This window comes from Entelurus aequoreus, linkage group LG03, assembly GCF_033978785.1.
Source record: "Entelurus aequoreus isolate RoL-2023_Sb linkage group LG03, RoL_Eaeq_v1.1, whole genome shotgun sequence".
NCBI lineage: Eukaryota > Metazoa > Chordata > Actinopteri > Syngnathiformes > Syngnathidae > Entelurus > Entelurus aequoreus.
In genome coordinates, this window is record NC_084733.1 from 55,786,946 (window position 1) to 55,805,135 (window position 18,190).

The window sequence follows — 18,190 nt, forward strand, 5'->3', positions numbered from 1 at the left end:
CACAACTCTATATTGAGCTGTATTATCTATGTAAAAGCTGATTTGCTGCCTTTCAACGTGTTCGAAAAGGAGTAGGAAGAAGCAGAGCTTATTTCATCCTATCCCTTCTCCATTTCATAGCAACACTTTTGTTCACTTCCTGTTCTCAATTTGTACACAATGTACTCCATAAATAATACAATCCTAAAAATAAATACATTAATTAATAATAAATAGGGAAATAAGTTGTATTTCATATAGTGAAATGAATAAGATTATCAGTAAGGAAAAAAAAAGTTTTTAAAAGAATCATATTGGTGCTTTGTTTGATTTTTTTGGTTAGTCCATTCCATAATTTAAATCCACATACTGATATACTAAAGGTTTTAAGTGTTGTACATACATACAAATGTTTTAAGTTACATTTTTCTCTGAGATTATAGTTGTCATTTTTTGTTAAGAAGATTTGTTGCACATTCTTGGGTAGCATAATGTGCATCATTTCGGCTGTTTACAAATCCGCTATATCGTTGAAGTTCAGAATTTTTGATTCAATAAATAAAGGGTTGGAATCTTCTCTATATACAACATAATGTAATATTCTAACTGACCCGTTTTGTAATACGGTTCGTGACTGAAGCCTACTTTTGTAGTTATTTCCCCATATTTCTACACATATATGGTAATACTAGCAAGCAGTCGAGAATATGGAGTGATTTTTTTTTTGTTCAATACATATTTTGCTTTATTCATTACTGTTGTATGTCTTGCCACCTTATGTTATATATTTTATATGAGATTTCCAGTTCATTTTATAATCAACTATTACACCCAAAAAATGTACTTCGTTTATCTTTCAATGTCTATTATGTCTATTTGTATTTGTGTGCTTTGTTGCAGTTGTGTTGCATTTATACATTGGGAGGAAAGAAAATAGCAGCACCATCTGCTGGGTCTAGTGGGGCACTGCATCCCTTGCCCCTTAATCTTAAAATAGTCTTCTCTCAGTGATGTGTGTCAGCAAGTACCGTGGCCGTAACGATCATTGAGGACACCGAGGTCATGTCCTCTGTATTTTTTTAGGTGGCAAAAGGATGATGATATGACTGACTGTAAATGTACTTTGTGTAGGACATCGTGTGGACTTTGCGATCAGTGTGGGAGGCATTGTGCGTAAAGAAGCACATTAAAATCCAAGTTATTGAATGACAAGGCGGCTGATATAATATTTTACCCCAAACATAATTAGTCCTTCCGAGCAAAGCAGAAGATCTTGCGTTTGAACCCTGGTCGTTGTTGAAAATTTGGAATGTTTTTTAAATTTATGTTTTTACGATGTTGAAATTGTTTAATATGCTAAACTTCAGGATATTAATAAAACGTGGACTGTTATAAAATCATACTGATTATCAAAGACGTTAGATAAGTGATAGATAGTTATAGCTCAATTACAGCTTGTGTTGTTCTGGAAATTCATTGTGTTGCTCAAGGTAATATAATTTGTATGGTGCTGGGATACACATGATTTTAGCCTTTCAAAGTTCCTCTTGGACAATCAATTTTTGGCCTAGGTATTTGTCAAATTCTGCAGGCTATTACGTTTCTAAAAAGGTACCAAAACAAAGACACAATTAGAAAATAAATGTCCTAATAAAGGTGATCAGTTATGCAAAAACATAATTTCTTACCCACTTGTACCTGTTTTTGTGTATTTGAGATCTGCATAAACCCCACAAATTTGAAAAAAAATAAAGAAAAGAAAAAATGTCAGTCTAAGCATGGGCCTCTGGAGAGGGGGTCCAGATTGAGGCCATGAAAAAAAATAACCTCATAGCCATAGCACACATAAACATGTGTGTAAGAGGTAATCATCAAAGAATACAAAGGACATTAAAGATATTAGAAGAGCAGAGCTGATGCAACTAGCCACTTCTACACACAGCCACAGAAGTAAAACAACAACAACAACAAAAAAACATATACATTGTAGTGGCCTCTGCGGTGTTCCGCGCCATCGTCTGCTGGGGTGGGGGGAGCATGGCCAGAGACAGGAGCAGACCCAACAAAGCAACCAAGAGAGCCGACTCCACCCTCGGCCGACCACCAACTCTCGGTCAGTGTCCAGTCCACATGGATGAGCAAGGGTGCGTCTAAGGAGACCAAAGTGTCCAATACCTGCTCATTCAGCCAAGACACTGTGAAGCTTTTCTGTCCCGGCTCCGCAGCCCTTTCTCTTCATCCGCATCTCCTCCAGTCTCTCCAAGCGGACTCTAGTGTGGCAGAGACCCAGCAGCTGGTCTCCATGGCCAAAAGGCTCCCGGGAGGAAGATCCAGAAGTTCACAAAAAAGCACCGCAGAAGTCACCAAAGTGCCACCCCTTGTCACACAGTCCCAAAGGGTCCCTAACCAAAAGGCAAAAAAACCCACATGAAAACAAGCGTGAAACATCAGGAACACAAAAGGATGACGCAAGAGCACAGAGCTCCTACCAACAGCAGCCACTACAGCGGCGCCATCTTGGACAAAAAAAAAATATATATATATACAGTATATATATACAGAGGTGGGTAGTAACGCGCTACATTTACTCCGTCACATCTACTTGAGTAACTTTTGGGATAAATTGTACTTCTAAGAGTAGTTTTAATGCAACATACTTTTACTTTTACTTGAGTATATTTATAGAGAAGAAACGCTACTTTTACTCCACTCCATTTATCTACATTCAGCTCGCTACTCGCTACTGATTTTTATCGATCTGTTAATGCACGCTTTGTTTGTTTTGGTTTGTCAGACAGACCTTCAAAGTAGGATCTATGCATGCCTGCGTTTCACCAATCAGATGCAGTCACTGGTGACGTTTGACTCCGTTTCACCAATCAGATGCAGTCACTTGTGACGTTGGACCAATCAAACAGAGCCAGGCGGTCACATGACCATCACACGTGGACCCCAACTTAAACAAGTTGAAAAACTTATTCGGGTGTTATCATTTAGTGGTCAATTGTACGGAATATGTACTGTACTGTGCAATCTACTAATACAAGTTTCAATCAATCAATCAAAAGTGTGAAGGAAAAAAGACACTTTTTTATTTCAACCGTACCTCTCTCAAAAGCCTAAAGACTGACCGCACAGTTCCTGTCTTCACAATAAAAGTGCCGCTCCATCGCACCTGCGCTAACAAAATAAGAGTCTCCGAAATCCAGCGCAAACAAGCTAGCAAGCTACGGAGTTTGCCGCCAATGTATTTCTTGTAAAGTGTATAAAAATGAATATGGAAGCTGGACAAATAAGATGCCAAAAACCAACCACTTTCATGTGGTATTAGACAGAAAGAAGGAACTTTTGTTCTCCTCCATTTGAAAACGTGGACGTTATCAGCACTACTGTCTGATTCATACTTGCCAACCCTCCCGGATTTTCCGGGAGACTCCCGAAATTCAGCGCCTCTCCAAAAAACCTCCCGGGACAAATTTTCTCCCGAAAATCTCCCGAAATTCAGGCGGAGCTGGAGGCCACGCCCCCTCCAGCTCCATGCGGACCTGAGTGAGGACCGCCTGTTTTCACGTCCGCTTTCCCACAATATAAACAGCGTGCCTGCCCAATTACGTTATAACTGTAGAATGATCGAGGGGGAGTTCTTGGTTTCTTATGTGGGTTTATTGTTAGGCAGTTTCATTAACGTCCTCCCAGCGCGGTAACAACACACAACAACAGCAGTCATGTTTTCGTCTACCGTAAAGCAGTTCGTCTGCCGTAAACAGCAATGTTGTGACACTCTTAAACAGGACAATACTGCCATCTACTGTACATGCATATGTGACAATAACATCTACGGCTTTTAGAGAGTGCACAACAGCGCACACAACGAGGAGACGAAGCAGAAGAACGAGGAAGATACAGCCATGGCGACGCCGACGACGAGTAAGATGAAGAAATATGCTTGTAAGTTCCAAGCCGCAGCTGCGATTGGACCTGGATAGCCTCCGGGAAGAAGTAGTGGACTACCAAGTGCTTGGCAGTGAAGATCTTCCTCAGGAAGCAAAGATTGACCGGTTTTGGGCCATGCTAGGGAGCGATGGAAGATTCTAGACTCTAGTGCATTTGATGAAAGCACTTTTGTGCGTGCCACACAGCAATGCATCATCAGAGAGGGTGTTCAGCATGGTTTGAAAAATAGTGACAGAGAATAAAACAAGGATGGACAATTCAACCCTTAACTCAACAATGAGTAGATGAGTGTTGTGTGTGTATGTGTAAATAAATGAACACTGAAATTCAAGTATTTATTTTATTTATATATATAAATATAATAAAATAAATATATATATATAGCTACAATTCACTGAAATTTAAGTATTTCATATATATATATATACCTGTATATATATATATATATATATATATATATATATATATATATATATATATATATATATATATATATATATATATATATATATATATATATATATATATATATATATATATATATATATATATATAAAAATATATATATATGTATATATATATATATATATGAAATACTTGACTTGGGGAATTCTAGCTGTAAATATACTCCTCCCCTCTTAACCACGCCCCCCGCCCCACCCCCCACCCCCCACCTCCCGAAATCGGAGGTCTCCAGGTTGACAAGTATGGTCTGATTCCAATCAATGCAAGTCATCAGAATCAGGGAATACACCAACTTATATTCTTGTCTTCATGAAAGAAAGGAATCTATATGTTAAACATGCATGTATATTCATTAAAACACCTTTAACATGTGAACAAAAACGGCAAAATAAATAAATATAAATTATATACTGTATATATAAATGCATGTATATATATATATACAGTATATATATATGATATGTGTGTGTATGTATATGTATATATGAGGTAGATCACCTCGACTTGGTCATTTATTAAGTAATTGATTAACATTGAAAAACTTATTGGGGTGTTACCATTTAGTGGTCAATTGTACGGAATATGTACTGTACTGTGCAATCTACTAATACAAGTTTCAATCAATCAATCAATCAATGAATGCCTACTGAGCCTACGGTGCTGTTAAGTTATTGTGGCTCAATTTATTTGAATGTATTATTATTTAATATATATTATTGTTTTAGTTGCTTAAGAGATATTCCTGTCTCTGAATTTGCTCATTGCTATGTTTATGTTTTTGTGCACTATTTGTTGCCGTCATTATTAAACAAACAGGTTACTCATCAGTTACTCAGTACTTGAGTAGTTTTTTCACAACATACTTTTTACTTTTACTCAAGTAAATATTTGGGTGACTACTCCTTACTTTTACTTGAGTAATAACTCTCTAAAGTAACAGTACTCTTACTTGAGTACAATTTCTGGCTACTCTACCCACCTCTGTATATATATCATCATCATGGCGGTCACTAGAACGAGTCTGACGATCCTCCTGGTAGGGGTGTATCCCTTTATGGAGGATGCCTGTGCGTGACTTTGTTTTACGTGGGGAGACTGGTGCACAGACAGTCACCACACATCGGGTCAGGGTCCAGTGGCATGGAGTCCAAGACGACTGGGAACCCTTTTCTGCTGCAGCCTTCTACCGCCATCGCAGCCGTTGTGGTAGTTCTTAAATCTACCGTCTTCCGCCTGCTCCACCGTTGAGGTCTTCACCGTATCCCTGGCTAGGGGGCAGTCAGGTACTAGGCTTTTGCCATGGGCCACCTGGGGTAACAGTAGTAAAGGGGTTAACCTCCTAGTGCCCCAAGACCCCTTAGAGGAGCCTCCACTGCCGGATGCACTTTAACGTCATGCTCAGGATATATATATATGAGTGGCATGAGTATGTTGACTTGTGTTGTTTATTTGCACTATATATATATATATTGGAGAGCCAAGTGTTTTCTGAGGTGGTGCTTGGTGAAAAGAAGTTTGATAACCAGTGTGCTAGAGGTTTACCTGAAGAACTTTGCTGAGTCCGCCACTGTAGTCATCAATAAGTTCCTTTTTTTTCTCTATCCTCTTGTTGTAGGGCAGACTGGCTCGTACATGCATGTGCATCCTCCGCTGTCGCCATTGCTACTAATGCAAAGTAGCGTATTGTTTGAACTTATATCTGTCAGTCGACTCCATATAATAATAATAATCATATGGAAGCGTTAAACACTACAACACGGCTGACGGGGTAAAGATGCAGTGAAAGTGGAGCCACATAAATAAGACTGCCAAAAATGGCGCATCCTGAAGAGATGGTCAGAAAGTGGCTTAAAGATGGTCTGTAAAACATAATCTATGCAATATTTTGACCAAAGAACCACCCTTGCATGTTGACCACAAGAAGATATTCTAAATGTAGCAAAAAAAATCACAATATGACCCTTTTAATGGTTTTGGAATGTTGCCTATCATTCACAATCATTATGAGAGACAAAAGACCCTTGTCTTTTATTTATTTTTTAGGATTTTAAAGATAAAACACTATCAAGTTGCCTTCAAAGTCCTCTAAAACAACTTCAATGTTTTATATACACGCTGTAGGTATGTATGTATAATGTAGTAACAGACACGTTCATATCAATATGTAATATGTACAATATTTATCCGTATTTTGGTAATTTTAAGCATTGCTGTAACGTCTTTCCTCAGCGCATTGATTTCATTGCCCCGAGCAAGGCACTTCCTACTTTTGTCAAGAAATGTCTGTTCCTACGTATCGTTCCTACTAGTGCTAGAATTATCTCCCAAACATTCAAAACAGAACATCATTACTGCCTGTGGCCATCAAACTTTACAACGTATCACTTCAAGAGTCACACACTTGGATACTGGTTTATTAACCTCCATCCATCCATCTTCTTCCGCTTATCCGAGGTCGGGTCGCGGGGGCAGCAGCCTAAGCAGGGAAACCCAGACTTCCCTCTCCCCAGCCACTTCGTCCTAGCTCTTCCCGGGGGATCCCGAGGCGTTCCCAGGCCAGCCGGGAGACATAGTCTTCCCAACGTGTCCTGGGTCTTCCCCGTGGCCTCCTACCGGTCGGACGTGCCCTAAACACCTCCCTAGGGAGGCGTTCGGGTGGAATCCTGACCAGATGCCCGAACCACCTCATCTGGCTCCTCTCGATGTGGAGGAGCAGCGGCTTTACTTTGAGCTCCCCCCGGATGGCAGAGCTTCTCACCCTATCTCTAAGGGAGAGCCCCGCCACCCGGCGGAGGAAACTCATTTCGGCCGCTTGTACCCGTGATCTTGTCCTTTCGGTCATAACCCAAAGCTCATGACCATAGGTGAGGATGGGAACGTAGATCGACCGGTAAATTGAGAGCTTTGCCTTCCGGCTCAGCTCCTTCTTCACCACAACGGATCGATACAGCGTCCGCATTACTGAAGACGCCGCACCGATCCGCCTGTCGATCTCACGATCCACTCTTCCCCCACTCGTGAACAAGACTCCGAGGTACTTGAACTCCTCCACTTGGGGCAGGGTCTCCTCCGCAACCCGGAGATGGCACTCCACCCTTTTCCGGGCGAGAACCATGGACTCGGACATGGAGGTGCTGATTTTCATCCCAGTCGCTTCACACTCAGCTGCGAACCGATCCAGTGAGAGCTGAAGATCCTGGCCAGATGAAGCCATCAGGACCACATCATCTGCAAAATGCAGAGACCTAATCCTGCAGCCACCAAACCAGATCCCCTCAACGCCTTGACTGCGCCTAGAAATTCTGTCCATAAAAGTTATGAACAGAATCGGTGACAAAGGGCAGCCTTGGCGGAGTCCAACCCTCACTGGAAACGTGTCCGACTTACTGCCGGCAATGCGGACCAAACTCTGGCACTGATCATACAGGGAGCGGACCGCCACAATCAGACAGTCCGATACCCCATACTCTCTGAGCACTCCCCACAGGACTTCCCGAGGGACACGGTCGAATGCCTTCTCCAAGTCCACAAAACACATGTAGACTGGTTGGGCAAACTCCCATGCACCCTCAAGGACCCTGCCGAGAGTATAGAGCTGGTCCACAGTTCCACGACCAGGACGAAAACCACACTGTTCCTCCTGAATTCGGTTTGACTATACGGCGTAGCCTCCTCTCCAGCACACCTGAATAGACCTTACCGGGAAGGCTGAGGAGTGTGATCCCACGATAGTTAGAACACACCCTCCGGTTCCCCTTCTTAAAGAGAGGAACCACCACCCCGGTCTGCCAATCCAGATGTACCGCCCCCGATGTCCATGCGATGCTGCAGAGTCTTGTCAACCAAGACAGCCCCACAGCATCCAGAGCCTTAAGGAACTCCGGGCGGATCTCATCCACCCCCGGGGCCTAGCCACCCAGGAGCTTTTTAACTACCTCGGCAACCTCAGCCCCAGAAATAGGAGAGCCCACCACAGATTCCCCAGGCACTGCTTCCTCATAGGAAGACGTCTTGGTGGGATTGAGGAGGTCTTCGAAGTATTCCCTCCACCGATCCACAACATCCGCAGTTGAGGTCAGCCGAACACCATCCTCACCATACACGGTGTTGATAGTGCACTGCTTCCCCCCCTGAGGCGGCGGATGGTGGTCGAGAATCGCTTCGAAGCCGTCCGGAAATCGTTTTCCATGGCTTCCCCGAACTCCTCCCATGTCCGAGTTTTTGCCTCCGCGACCGCCGAAGCCGCACACTGCTTGGCCTGTCGGTACCTGTCCGCTTCCTCAGGAGTCCTATGAGCCAAAAGAACCCGATAGGACTCCTTCTTCAGCTTGACGGCATCCCTCACCGCCGGTGTCCACCAACGGGTTCTAGGATTACCGCCACGACAGGCACCAACTTCCTTGCGGCCACAGCTCCAATCAGCCGCCTCGACAATAGAGGCGCGGAACATGGTCCATTCGGACTCAATGTCTAGCACCTCCCTCGTGACATGTTCAAAGTTCTTCCGGAGGTGGGAATTGAAACTCTCTCTGACAGGAGACTCTGCCAGACGTTCCCAGCAAACCCTCATAATGCGTTTGGGCCTGCCGGGTCTGTCCGGCATCCTCCCCCACCATCGCAGCCAACTCACCACCAGGTGGTGATCGGTAGAAAGCTCCGCCCCTCTCTTCACCCGAGTGTCCAAAACATGAGGCCGCAAATCCGACGACACAACTACAAAGTCGATCATGGAACTGCGGCCTAGGGTGTCCTGGTGCCAAGTGCACATATGGACACCCTTATGTTTGAACATGGTGTTCGTTATGGACAATCTGTGACGGGCACAAAAGTCCAATAACAAAACACCGCTCGGGTTCAGATCCGGGCAGCCATTCTTCCCAATCACGCCTCTCCAGGTTTCACTGTCGCTGCCAACATGAGCGTTGAAGTCCCCCAGTAGAACGAGGGAATCACCCGGGGGAGCACTCTCAAGTACTCCCTCGAGTGAATCCAAAAAGGGTGGGTACTCTGAGCTGCGGCTTGGCGCGTAAGCGCAAACCACAGCCAGGACCTGTTCCCCCACCCGAAGGCGGAGGGAACCTACCCTCTCGTCCACCGGGTTGAACTCCAACATGCAGGCTCTGAGCCGGGGGGAAACAAGAATTGCCACCCCAGCCCGTTGCCTCTCACTGCCGGCAACGCCAGAGTGGAAGAGAGTCCAGCCCCTCTCGAGAGAACTGGTTCCAGAGCCCTTGCTGTGCGTCTAGTCGGAACTTCTCCACCTCGCGCACTAGCTCAGGCTCCTTCCCCCCCAGCGAGGTGACGTTCCACGTCCCAAGAGCTAGATTCTGTAGCCGAGGATCGGACCGCCAAGTGCCCTGCCTTCGGCTGCCGCCCAGCTCACATCGCACCCGACCTCTATGACCCCTGCTATGGGTGGTGAGCCCATTGGAGGGGGAACCCACGTTGCCTCTTCGGGCTGTGCCTGGCCGGGCCCCATGGGGACAGGCCCGGCCACCAGGCGCTCGCCATCGCGCCCCACCTCCGGGCCTGGCTCCAGAGGGGGGCCCCGGTGACCCGCGTCCGGGCGAGGGAAATCTGGGTCCATAGTTTTTATTTTTTATTTTTTATTTTTACAGATTAATATATATATCCAGGTTTATTAACCTGGATATATATATTAATCTGTAATAATATATATGTTTACACTTATATGTCTAAAATACCTGTTTCACAAAGCTCATTTGGCAAATTCACTATGTAAATATTGTCTATGTGGTACACATAACATAGTAGTCCTACTGGGTACTTTTGTTTATTGTATTGCTTATTTTATAATATTGCTTTTAATTATCTTTATTTTATTTTCCTAATACTGTATACATGAAGAACAACGGTAATACCCGAATTATCCCCCGGGGATTAATTAAATATTTCTGATTCTGATTTTGATTCTACTTCTGGCAACAAGCGCGTGTGTTCTAATCATGGCAGACCTGGTAACAGACGACGAAAACGACTATTTTTGGACAAATGAGAATTCACAACCTTATCTTTTTTAACCTGATTATACGGAGGATGAACAGCTGGTTATATAAGCTACGCGAGCAAGAAGAGAGGGTGAAACGTTGGAGCAGACGAAGCCGAACGGGTCAGGACCTGTCGCTAAAGCTTTACTGTTGAGCTTTCAACTTTATAGAGGGTACTTCAGCATGTAAACAGTACAGTATGTACTTGATATTGATATGTGTTATACTACTCAGGATAATATAATCAATTATGCACAGAAAAGCTGTATCAATATCAAAATGTTACGTTGAATCACTTTTAGGCAATCTCTGTAATTTCATTTAGGGTTGATTTTAACTTTATAGAGGGTACTTAAACATGGTAACAGCACAGTATGTACTTTATTATGATATATGTAATACTCTTCAAAGTATTCCAGCCATTTGATAACAGAAAAAGGGTGTCAATATCAAAATATTACTTTGGATCAATTTATGGCAAGTAACAAGTTGTCGTTTGTGGTTGATTTCAACTTTAAAGAAGGTACGTCAACATGTAAACAGTACAGTATGTAGTTTATTTTAATGTATGTAATCCTCCTCAGGGTAATCTAGTCATTTATGTACAGATATGTTAATTTCTAAAATTATTACATTCAATCACTCTTTGGCAGGCAAGAATACTGTAGTGTTGGATGGGTCAACATTGATCTTTACTCAAAGATGTCAAGAAAAGCTGACACTACGTATGATTGCGTTAATTTCAGGCCTACACACTCACTCTCTCAATCAAGGGAATGCAAGGCATACTTGCTCAACAGCCATACATGTCACACTAAGGGTGGCCGTATAAACAACTTTAACACTGGCACAAACATGCGCCACACTGTGAAATCACACCAAACAACAATGACAAACACATTTCAGGAGAACATCCGCACCGCAACACAACATAAACACAACAGAACAGCTGCCCAGAACCCCTTGCAGCGCCAACTCTTCCGGGACGCTACAATACGTTGATTTAATGAATACAACACTTTATAAATATTTATTATGTGCAAGAACAAAGAACCGTTATTATTTTATGTAGCTTTAAAACAAGAAAGAGGTTTCAGTGCATCAACATTAACAATCCTTTACAATCTCATTAATACCATAGAAGTGGAGAACGCTGTCATTTTTGGGACATGATAAAGGCTTACATGATTTAAAACACATATTGTTACAGTAACCACGAGTGTTTGTCTCATATGTAGTAATCAGTTGCAGACAGACAAAGTCCCAACAGTGCAGCTTTAACAAGCGATTCGGGCATCCACAGAGTCAGTTTGCAGGCACTTTTAAGACGTACTAAATAAAACGCTAAAAAATACTCTCAAAACGGAAGTAAGTGTTGATAAATTACATCTTGCGTGCTGTGTAATCTATTTCCATCTTCTCCCAGTGTTGTGTCCGTTTTGCTTTTCAGCATACGGTATATTAGGAATATTAATGAAAACAGAGACGCAAAGTGGATTGCTCAATCCACTTTGCACACATCTAGTAGATCGGCTTTGCGTGTGCTATCAAGTTTGCAGGTGTTTTATTGCACGCAAACCATTAGTAAATCAGACCCTTAGTGTATTATATAAATACAATACACTAGTAGACTATAGCCCATTCATGTGGTAGAATTAATTTCTATACAGTATACACGTTATCATTCCCATTTTTTAAAATCATTTTTATTACAGTATACAAGTGTGGAATCTCACCTTAACAGTTTGTTCTATTTCTTCACGTTGTCTCCACTGCAGGTAAATCTTTTTTGAAAAGGTCCCAGGCTCATTTGGTCATGATTCCAGACGATTGGCCACAACCGCATCTCATGTCAATGAAAAGACACAAAAGAACGAGCTTACCCAAAGGCAAAAGAAAAAGCCACAGACAACAACAAATTGTGACAAGGAATATTTTTTTTTCCAAATCTACTCTCAAAACATCATACATTTTATCTATATGTACATGATTCTCATTCAACAGTAACAAATCAATACCATCACAACCATGAGCTTTAGTGTTAATGTTGAGATGTGCCCAGGTGCCCAGATATGCCCTTGATGCTGTTAAATTCAAAATACAACTGATGCAATTGCAGATTCAAAGGAGATTTGCATACTGCATGAACTTCAATACGAAGCATAAGGTTGTTTTCAAGAACTTCTACATATGTTCTGTCTTTTGGTTTCATACAAAGTATGATGAAAGGCCGAAGAAGGGAAAAAGGTTATCTTGTGTGTGGACTGCTTAGCATCCAGTGACCACTTTCTATCTTCCACTCAACACTGTTTTGAGACACTATTGTTACCAATCTGGTCTTTGGAAAGACTAAATGTTCCTCTCTAACCTTAGCAGTAGTACCTGATCGGCAGTTTTTGATGCTTAATTCTGGGAGATGACCCATTAAGTCCTAAAATGCAACTCATGCCTGCAAGGTGGAAACATTTACCAGAGTTTCTACAGGCAGTTGAGTCATGTTTTCTCATCCCGCAGAATAATCAAGTTAGGTGGGGTGTAAAGGAGCAAAGGAAAGCTACGAGAAGACCTGAGATGTCTTGCACAGTGTTGAAGCACCATGATATGGAAAGGAGATTTTAAGAGAAAAGCATGACATGGTAAGATTATTGGAAAGCATCTCCTTGTGTGCAGGGTGACATCATTGGCTGCGGACTTCCACGTAATTGGCAGGGAAAAGACCATAAACCCCTCTGCACATGCCTCTCCACCAGCCCTCATCGATCATTTCAATGTTGGTGATGACCTCATCTGGGTCAAAGGAGATCTCGTCTTCGCCGGCTGCTTGCTTGGTAATCATACAGAGCAACCACTGTCATCCCAGGGTCCTCACCATACTCGTACTGCCCCTCTTCAGCAGGGGTATCGTAAAGCACTTCCTGCTCGAAGTTACCCTTTGGTTCGGCATCATAAAGTTGTTCTCCATTCTCTTCAACAGCTTCATAATCTTTGTTCTCGTATGTTGGAAAAGCAGAAGGCTGGACTGCTGGAGTCGGGCTAGGAGTGGTAATGGGGCTAGTAATTCCTTCTGCTTCAAGCTGGTATGCTCTGTTGACACTGTTTCACGGAGGCGGTGGATATTTATGTGCTCCTGATGTCCTGAACAAGCCACTGTCTTGGCACCCCCGCTTCGCTGCAGGCCCGCAGGCCACGCCCCCCTCCACAACAAGTATAGTATATCCTTGGATAAATCCACTTTGGAGTAGTCAGTACACATCTTACATAGCAGTGTAAATTTACTATTCACTGAAAATAATTCAACACCCAACGAGAGATGCTGGATATTGGCTTTCACCAGTCGCACCGTTAAAAGTCGCATGACCACAAATACCGAGCATTATCCATTAATTCGGGTGAAATCCAGGCAATACCTTATCTGATTTCATTAGGCAGAAAAACCATTACCGATATGATTCGATATTTCATTTTTTATGCCAACATCGGTCGATAGTATCAGTCAGACATCCCCACAAACAACCATTGTTGTTTAAATAATAATGGATTAGATTTATATAGTGCTTTTCTATCTACGGCCCCTCCCACCACCACCTATCATTCATTCACCAGTGTGAGCAGCACTGGGAGCAAGGGTGAAGTGTCTTGCCCAAGGACATAACGGCAGTGACTTAAATGGCCAGAGACGGGGATCGAACCATCTGTACATCCATACTACTTTTCAAGCTGTACACTGACTTCTCTTAAGTAATATCCAAGCGTCATTAATATTATTCTTTCTTGTAGTAAAAATGTTTTAAGTACCAATAAAAAAACTATAAGAATTATTTAAACACACATAGACTCTGTATTAACTATCAAACAAACACCTTACATGCTTATTAATAAGTAAGCAATTTGATGTTACTTTTAGCTTTAACACAAATATTAAAATGTTTACTGTTTCAGGATTTTCTCTTTATTTGTATGAATGTCCGTCATTCATACAGTCAGTGGTGGGCCAGGCTCTGGGGTTCCTGTCGCTGTCCGGCTTGGCTGCGTGGGGGCGGTGGTCCCTGGTTCCCTGGGCACCACACCTACTGTTTGTGGGATGGGCTCTCGGGGAGGCTGGGGCCGTACTCTGGCTCCCGCACACACTGGGAGTCAAATGTATTGTACATGCAAATTCACATATACTCACATACATACATACACGCATATATAGGTACCTACGCTCCCACATACATATACAAATACAGTACATATTTACACACTCAAAGTTCGTACATCCACATGCACGCTCATTATACAAACATACTGTATACACATACTGTACATAAACATTCACTGTAAAAACATACATATACACATACTGTACATATACACTCACTGTACAAACACACACATACACATACTGTACATATACATTCACTGTACAAACACACACATACATATACTGTACATATACATTCACTGTACAAACACACATATACACATACTGTACATATACATTCACTCTACAAACACACATACTGTATACACATACTGTACATATACATTCACTGTACAAACACACACATACACATTCTATACATATACATTCACTGTACAAACACATATACACATACTGTACATGTACATTCACTGTACAAGCACACATATAAACATACTGTACATATACAAGCATAGGTGGATTAATGACCGGGCCTACCGGGCCCAGGCCCAAGGGGCCAGAGGCCCCAAGGGGCCAGGCCAACTTGGCCCCGCGGCCGCGACCCAAGCAAAACTACTTTTGCAAAAATAATAATCTTAAGCCCCAAGGGGCCAGGCCAACTTGGCCCCGCGGCCATGATCCCTAGAGGGTAAGAGGCCCCAAGGGGCCAGGTCAACTTGGCCCCGCGGCCGCGACCCACAGAGGGCCAGAGGCCCCAAGGGGCCAGGCCAACATGGCCCCGCGGCCATGATCCATAGACGGTCAGAGGCCCCAAGGGGCCAGGCCAACTTGGCCCCGCGGCCACGATCCATAGAGGGTCAGAGGCCCCAGGGGGCCAGGTCAACTTGGCCCCGCGGCCACGATCCATAGACGGTCAGAGGCCCCAAGGGGCCAGGCCAACTTGGCCCCGCGGCCACGACCCACAGAAGGCCAGAGGCCCCAAAGGGCCAGGCCAACTTGGCCCCGCGGCCGCGAGCCACAGAAGGCCAGAGGCCCCAAGGGGCCAGGTCAACTTGGCCCCGCGGCCACGATCCATAGAGGGTAAGAGGCCCCAAGGGGCCAGGTCAACTTGGCCCCGCGGCCGCGACCCACAGAGGGCCTGAGGTCCTAAGGGGTCAGGCCAACTTGGCCCCGCGGCCATGATCCATAGAGGGCCAGAGGCCCCGAGGGGTCAGGCCAACTTGGCCCCGATCCATAGAGGGTCAGAGGCCCCAAGGGGCCAGGCCAACTTGGCCCCGCGGCCACGACCCACAGAGGCCCCAAGGGGCCAGGCAAAATTGGCCCCGCGGCCATGATCCACAGAGGGCCAGAGGCTCTCAATCATTATTATCAAAGCTAATTCTCAAATTGGATGGATCACACAACCTCACTCACATATTCTTTATCAATTATTAAAGGTTGTTTCTGAATTTTGATCACAGAACTTAATGCAAATATTCTTGATTGATTGACAAAGCTCATTCTCAAATTTTGATTACACAACCTTACTCTGACAAATTATCATTATCAAAAAGCTCTATCTCGAATTTGGATCACAGAATCTCACTCAAGTATTCTTAGCTGTGCCCCTCCCCCATCAAGTCTTTCATAAACCGGTCTGTTCTTTTAGAATCTCCTCATTTGGTATTTTGAACTCGTGAGAGACTGCTCAAAATTTGGTTTCCTTTCCCTCAGTTCAGACTCAAGAGATAATTTGAAATCATTCAACAAGAAGTTTAACGCGCGCACACACACACACACACACACTTGAGTTGAGCATTACTTGGAAATTCTTATATTTTCCATTTTGCTGTTATTATCAGCATCTTCCCATTTTGTCCTTTTCTTTCGAGAAAGTTTACAGTCTGACATTTGTCACTGCTGTCAGTTAATAACTTTTTGGTCTTTGACCCATTTTGTCATTTTCTCGATTCGATCGTCACTGACCACTCTCTCCTGTCTGGCAGACATCGTTGCTGCCATCATAGCTAGCAAGCTGCCTGCAGCGGGTCATCCCTATGTTCCCCGTCCCTATGTTACCCGGGTCCTATGTTCCCCTCTACCGGGGAACTAAGGACCCTTTTTAAAAAAAAGGGTTCTATGTTCCCCGCTGCGGGGAACGTACAACACTTTTTCCAGAAAAGGGTTCTATGTTCCCCGCTGCTTCCAATGCGCGACTAAGTAAGACGCACGCAGACACGCATGACAGAGATGCGTTTAAGTTGTCGAAGGAAGGAAGTTCGCGTTTGAGTTGCTCTATCTGCTGCCGCACGCCCTGTGACAGGTTAGGTTTAGGGATGGTTTTGGTCAGGGCACAATTTCGCCAAAAAAGTGCTCCACAACGCCCTGTGACAGGTTAGGTTTAGGGATAGTTTTGGTCAGGGCACAATTTCGCCAAAAAAAAGTGCTCCACAACGCCCTGTGACAGGTTAGGTTTAGGGATGGTTTTGGTCAGGGCACAATTTCGCAATTTCGCCAGATACAATGCAGGGAACATAGGACCCTTTTTTAGAAAAAGGGTCCTAAGTTCCCCGGTCGCATACAAAGACCCAGGAACAACCGGGGAACATAGGACCCGGGGAACATAGGACCCGGGGAACATAGGCACGCTCCCGCCTGCAGATAGCAACATTTTGGTGTCCTTTGGGAAAATATTTAGAAAGAAGACAAAAGTACACACAGTTGTACAACTATTATCTTTATGATCTTTTTTTTGTTAGTTTCTCTGTTACTGTGTGTGGCCAATTAAGCGACTTTTGGCCATACCTGGCTGGTGACATTTAGCGACTTTCTGGTTGATGTTAAGATTAATAATAGCAACAGTTCTCTTCATCTTAATGCAATTTATTGTGTCTGTCTCTCCACATTTTGCCATTAGGTACTTTGAGCTCTTGTTGGTCAGTCACTCTAAGGTACATTGTTGCTGCCATCATAGCTAGCAAGCTGCCTGCAGATAGCGACATTTTGGTGTCCTTTGAGAAATATTAAGAAAGAAGACAAAAGTACAAGACATTGTACGATTACTATCTTTTTAAAATTATTTGTTTCACTGTGTGATTGACCGACTTTGCCGCTAGATTTCGCGTCTTTTGGCCATACCTGGCTAGCGACTAAAAACATCATTTAGCGACTTTTTGGTTGTGAAGATAAGTGGTAAAAGCAGATCTTCCTGTTGGTCTTCCCACATTTTGCCATTTGGTACTTTGCACTCTTCTTGGTCACTCCAAGGCATTTGTCCCTGCCTTCAGCTAGTCACTTGGCTCTTTTGGAATATATTTCACTGTAATTGGCTCTCTCTCTCTCTTTCTCCTCAGTACAAATCAGCCTGTTCCCTTGCCATTCATCACTGACCACTCTGCTCTCCTGTCTGTCAGACATTATTGCTGCTTGCAGATAGCTTGGGGTCCTTAGAGAAAATATCAGAAGAGAAAAGTACACAATTATCTTAATTATCTTTTTTATTCAGTCAGTCCTTCAGTGAGTCCCAGTGTGTTGGCGATTAAGCAACGTTGGCATTCAATTAGCGACTTTTGGCCATACATGGCTGGCGACTCAAAAAACTAGAAAAAAAGTACAAAAAGTTGTACAATTAATATCTTTATTATCCTTAATTCCCCTGAAT

At 43.6% G+C, this 18,190-nt stretch overlaps 1 protein-coding gene and 1 pseudogene across 2 annotated transcripts in view; one reads left to right on the plus strand and one right to left on the minus strand.

Moving 5' to 3' along the window:
- The window catches only part of LOC133646648 (muscarinic acetylcholine receptor M5-like), a 141,043-nt gene that overhangs the window by 11,609 nt on the left and 111,244 nt on the right, over positions 1 to 18,190 (plus strand). Inside the window, exon 4 of one of the 2 annotated variants that reach the window (XR_009825326.1) lies at positions 3,828 to 4,172. The exons of the other annotated variant lie outside the window; for it this stretch is intronic. The gene's annotated coding sequence lies outside the window, so the exon portion shown is untranslated. Of the gene's footprint in view, positions 1 to 3,827; positions 4,173 to 18,190 lie in introns of those variants that run through there. 2 annotated transcript variants of the gene reach the window in all.
- On the minus strand, positions 12,910 to 13,659 carry LOC133645927 (src substrate protein p85-like; annotated as a pseudogene).